General features: G+C 20.9%; 1 long non-coding RNA gene across 1 annotated transcript; it reads right to left on the reverse strand.

Annotated features, from left to right (window-relative positions):
• Window positions 1-731: 731 nt before the first annotated feature.
• Window positions 732-5,608, reverse strand: LOC124421084. Its single transcript, XR_006941510.1, has 3 exons — window positions 5,510-5,608; window positions 2,605-3,189; window positions 732-963 (listed from the first exon to the last, which is right to left on the reverse strand). It is a non-coding gene; the product is annotated as an uncharacterized LOC124421084 (long non-coding RNA).
• Window positions 5,609-5,948: the final 340 nt, after the last annotated feature.

Below are 5,948 nucleotides of genomic sequence, written 5' to 3' on the forward strand. Positions count from 1 at the left end.
AGTCTATAGTCTAGTCTATAGTCTAGTCTATAGTCTAGTCTATAGTCTAGTCTATAGTCTAGTCTATAGTCTAGTTTATAGTCTAGTCTATAGTCTAGTCAATAGTCTGGTCTATAAGCTGGTCTTTAATCTGCTCTTGTTACTTAAGAGTTACCACTTGTTTTATTTTTAATCCTCAATTATTATTCTGAATAATAAAACATTTTACAAGTTTTTTCTTTGTTTTTATTTATTACAAAATAGTTTATCTTTCTGTAACTACGTTGCAGACAAGTTTTAACAAATATAATAAATAATTAAATAATTAAAACTGTCTGACAGATGATAATAGGGTCTAATCCCTAAAATAATTTAAACAAACGTTAACTACTGCATTAATAAATTGACTTTACTTTTTGTTTTTGTTTTAATAAACTTTATAAAATATTGCTACTGTTTCGTGAAATAGTTTAATTTTCTTTTTTAACATAATGTGGAAATACTCTTCATTGCAATGTTATTATAATTAAAACATCCTTGAGGGTTTCAATTATAACAAATAAATTCATTAACATTGCATGAAAGAGCTTAAACAATTTAATATTTTAGCCCTTGATTTGTAGAATTTTTTATCTTTTTTGTTTCTGTTTTATATTATTCACTTGAACTTTTATTAAACAAACATTTACTGTAAATCACATTTTTAAACAAAATGCAGTTTATTTTTGCCAGAAATTTGGCTTAAAATCGTTTATTTTGTTTTTAAACATGTTGCTTTCCCTAAAACTGCTTAAGCAACATTTTGCATTATAGTTGTCAACATTTTCCTGTTATTTTTTATGTTGTCTTTGCATAAATAAAGTTGTAACAAGTGTGGCAGCACTATTCTCTCTTTGAAACATGTTGTGACATAACCTCAACATCCTTTCATTTATTATGATGTTGCCAAACGGCATTTGAAAAAAATCGCTTAATAAGAAAAAGCTGTAAAATGACAAATTTAAGGGAAAACTTTTAAAAATTAACAAAAAGTATCAAAAAATGTAAAAATATTAATAAATAGAATTAAAACTGCCATAATAAGTGTTGCCAAATAGCATATATAAAAAACGCTTAATAAGAAAAAGCAACAAAATGACAAAATTTTAGATAAATTCATGAAAATTTGTTAAATTTTTAGAAATTTGTAGGAAATTTAAGGAATAAAATTAAATCTTCAAAAAAAAGTGTTGCCAAATAGCAAATACAAAAGCTCCTAATAAGAAAAAGCAGCAAAATGTCAAAATTTTCAGGAAAATCATAAAAATTTGTTTATTTTTTAGAAATTTGTTGGAAATTTATTGAATGAAATTTAAACTTCAATAAAAAGTGTTGCCATATACAAAAGCGCTTAATTAGAAAATGCATTAAAATGTCAAAATTTTAGGAAAATCATAAAAACTTGCTAAATTTATAAAAAATTGTTAGAAATTTGATAAAAAATTAAATCTTCAATATAAAGTGTTGTCAAATAGAAAAATCAAAAAGCGCTTAATTAAAAAAAGCATTAAAATGCAAAAAATTTAGAAAAATTATAAAAATTTGCTAAATTAATAGAAAGTTGTTAGAATATTATTAAATGTAATTAAAATTGCGAAAAAGTGTTGCCAAATAGCAAATAAAAAAGCTCCTAAAATAAAAGCAGCAAAATGCCAAAATTTTTAGGAAAATCATAAAAATGTGTTAAATTTTTAGAAATTTGTATGAAATTTAATGAATGAAATTAAATCTTCAATAAAAAGTATTGCCAAAAATGCGCTTAATTAGAAAAAGCATTAAAATTAAAAAAATTTAGTAAAATTCTTAAAATTTTTCAAATTTATAGAAAATTGTTAGAAAAGTATAAATTTAATTAAAATTGCAAAAAAGTGTTGCCAAATAGCAAATAAAAAAGCTCCTAAAAGAAAAAGCAGCAAAATGCCAAAATTTTCGGGAAAATCATAAAAAAGTGTTAAATTTTTAGAAATTTGTATGAAATTTAATGAATAAAATTAAAAGTGACTAAAAAAGTGTTGCCAAAGAAAAACGCTTAATTAGAAAAAGCATTAAAATGAAAAAAAATTTAGTAAAATTCTTAAATTTTTTCAAATTTATAGAAAATTGTTAGAAAAGTATTAAATTTAAATGAAATTGCAAAAAAGTGTTGCCAAATAACAAATAAAAAAGCTCCTAATAAGTAAAAAGAACCAAAATGCTAAAATTTTCAGGAAAGTCATAAAAATTTCCTAAATTCATAGAAATTTTTTGAAAGTTTAATAAATAAAATAAAATCTTCAATAAAAAGTGCTTACAAAAGGCACATAAAAAAGCTCCTAATAAGAAAAAGCTGTAAAATAAAAATTTTTTTGAAAAATTGGAAAAAAAATTACAAAATTAAATGAAAATGTTTAAAAACAATAAAAAATTAATATTATTAAAAAAGAATACTAAATTATCAAGATAAAATTAAAAGATATTTATATATATTTGTTAAATGACAAATTATTAAACAATATAACTTTGATTAATTTTTGTTTTGCTAAATTAAAGCTACAATTTACAATAACTTATAAAAAAATGCTATTAAATATTTTTTTTAATACTCACCTTAAATTTAGTGTTATTGTTATTTTTTTATTGCTGCAAATAATTCAATTTAATAAAAAATTAAAAAAAATAAAATAAAACGTGTAGGAAGAGACCAGCTTAATAAATTTTTTTTTTTTTGCAAACATAAATACATCGACAACAATTGTTATTAGTTCCTTCAACAGCTCACCAATCATTAGCAATAATAATGGTATTATTTGATGATATTTTTGTTGCTGTTGTTGTTTGTATAGATAATAATGCAATTGTTGAATGTAGTTTTGATGATGATTTTCTGATTGATGCTGTTGTGGTTGCTGATGTTGCTGCTGTTTGTTCTTCTCTGTTTTATATTGTTGTTGATAAGCACATGTACTATATTGATAAGAGTAATTACCAAATGTCTTATGGCTACACAAACTGGACTCATATATAACCATACAACTAAAATGTAACTCATATAGTAAGAGTATTATTGTATACAATGTTTCCATTCAAAAAAAAGAATTTTGCAATTTATTATCAAGAAGTTTCTGGAAGGCAAAATTTCTTTTTGATTTTTATATATTGTTGTGGACGTTAATTTGATTGAGTGAGGGGAGGCTGCAAATGAAAAGAAAATTTTTAACAAAAAAAAAAAAAAAAAAAAAAAAAAAAAACTTAATAATTTGCTCTAATTCTTTTGAACTTAGCAATAAACATTTTGTGGGGGTTGAATATTTTAATGTTTTTGTCTTTTTTTGCAATTTATTTGTAATTTTTTTTAATTTTTTTTCTAAAAATTTATTAATTTTTTTTTATTTCAATATTTTTTATATTTTTTATTAATTTTTCTTAAAATTTATTAAATTTTCTTAGAATTTATTAATTTTTCTTAAAATTTATTAAATTTTCTTAGAATTTATTAATTTTTCTTAAAATTTATTAATTTAGTTTTGTTTACAATATTTTTGTATTTATTTTGTTATTTTTTCCTTAAATTTATTGTTTTTTAGTTAATTTTTCTATATTTTTTTAAACAAATTTCTCAAATTTCCTTAAAATCGCTTTAACATTAGTCAATCTTGAGTCATTTATCAATAACACATTGGCAACATCGTTCTCTCTGCAATTATGTTGTGACATAACGTTAACATCCTACTTTTACTTGCAGTGTTAACAATTTGCAATATGAAAAAACCGCTAACTAAGAAAAAGCATCAATATAAGAAAAAATTTCCTTAAAAACGCTTTAACATTAGATTTAAGTATCAATAACACATTGGCAACATCGCTCACTCTGCAATTATGTTGTGACATAACGTTAACATCCTAATTTTACTTGCAATGTTAACAATTTGCAATTTGAAAAAAACGCCAACTAAGAAAAAGCATTAAAATAAGAAAAATGTTAGAAATAAAAGAAAATTAAGCAAAAATCTTAAGAAAAACAATAAAATTAAGGAAAATTTATAAAAATAAAGAATTGTTTTAAGAAAAATCTTAAGTTTTATATAAATTTTATTATAATAACAAAAAATATTCTAATAAAACTACAAAATTCTCAGGGAAGCCCATACAAATAACATTATTTTCTAAAAACAACAACAACAAACTTATTTAACATTTCTAATATTATTTTTTAATTTATGTAAAACGCAATAATTTTTATTATTATAATTTCAATTCAACTATAATGTTAAATAATGCAAAACATTTCATTTCTTTTAATTTTTACTACAAAACTTTCATCATCTACAATGAGTAAGTTTAAAGTAATATTTTTTTAAAATTTAAATTAAATTGCCACTTGTTTACATATATTGTTTTAATTATTATGTATTTTAATTTATGATTATAATTATTTCAATTAATTAATTCATAAAACAATTTTTTTTCCTATGAGAAACTTATGTCTCTAAGAAAAAAAGTGGTTTTTAATTGTTGTTGTTGTTTTTTATAAAGTAAATAGCTATAATTAAGGTTTTTTGAACCTAAATCAGTTTGAACCAGTTAGTGACAAGGAAAGTAAAACAAAAAACCGGTAAAGTAGGTCATTTGCCTAATCACTAATAGAGAACTTTTTGCTGTTTTTCAAAGATTAATAACAATTTTTTTAATTTTTTGCTGTAAATAAGAACGGAACCAAATTTATCAATTAGACATTTGTAATAAGGAAATATTGATTTCATTTCAGGGTTGTCTTAGGAAAATAAAAACAAACAAACAAAATCTGGAGCCATAGTCGAGTCGAAAGACTAGACTATATTTGTGACTTAATTAACTAATTTCCATAATAATAATTTAAAAAAAATCAGTAATTTTGTAACAAATTCTGGAATTTTTATTCACTTTCCATTAAAGTGATTTCTTTGGTAAATTTCTTTTCTCGATATTTTCTTTATTTTTGTAAAAATTCTTAAAATTTTGTAAAATTTAAAAAAAAAACAAATTTATTTAATTAAAACTTTAATTATAAATAATATTTGTTTATTGTTTTGTAGTTACATAAAAAAACATATAAATTAAAAAAACACTTGTTTTTTTTATTTAATATATAAAATATGGACACTTGTTGTTTTTTTTCAACTTAAATAAATTATTTATTAACAAAACTTTTCATAAATTTTTAAAAAAGTGATCAATTTTAAAAACAAGTAGTTTAATGGATTAATTGTTATTTAATTAAATTTAATAACATGTTATAAATAAATAATAATTATAAGTTTTGTTAAATATGTTATTAGTTAACACTGCACAGCTGGTCACTTTTATATAAATATTTCAAAATTTTTTCTAAAACGTAGTTAAAAATTCGCATATTTTTTTATTAAAAAAAACTTTTGTTATAGATTTTTTTGGTTTTTTCTTTCTTTTATTATAATAACAAATTAATTATGTTTTTAATAGTAATTTTATATATTAATAAATTATTTTATATTACTTTTCTATCACTTTTTTTATGTTTTACGTTATATATTTGTTTTTTTTTTTATTAATTTTAAATTTCATTTAGCGTTTTAATGCGTGCTTAAAGTCAAATTTTTCAAATAAAACTGTGATTTAGTTAAACTCATTTGCTAAAGATGAGTTACAAAAAAAACAAACAACAAAAATCTATATAAAATAATATACAACATACATATAAACCATTGCTAACCATTGAACCGTTTTTTTTTACATATATTTGTAGATTTATTGCTGTTGTCCCCTGGATATCAACTTAGAATGCTTTGGAAAATGTTTAAATATAAAACGAATTGAAAAATACCCTATTTAATAGTAAAAAAGTGCTTTTTATTTGATATAATATAAGCAGCACTGTTTAAATGTTTTGTTTATTTACCTTTTCAACAAAACAAAACAAAGTTGCAAGAGTGACA

The sequence above is a fragment of the Lucilia cuprina genome, unplaced genomic scaffold (genome assembly GCF_022045245.1).
Source record: "Lucilia cuprina isolate Lc7/37 unplaced genomic scaffold, ASM2204524v1 Scaffold_771, whole genome shotgun sequence".
NCBI classification, from domain to species: Eukaryota; Metazoa; Arthropoda; class Insecta; order Diptera; family Calliphoridae; genus Lucilia; species Lucilia cuprina.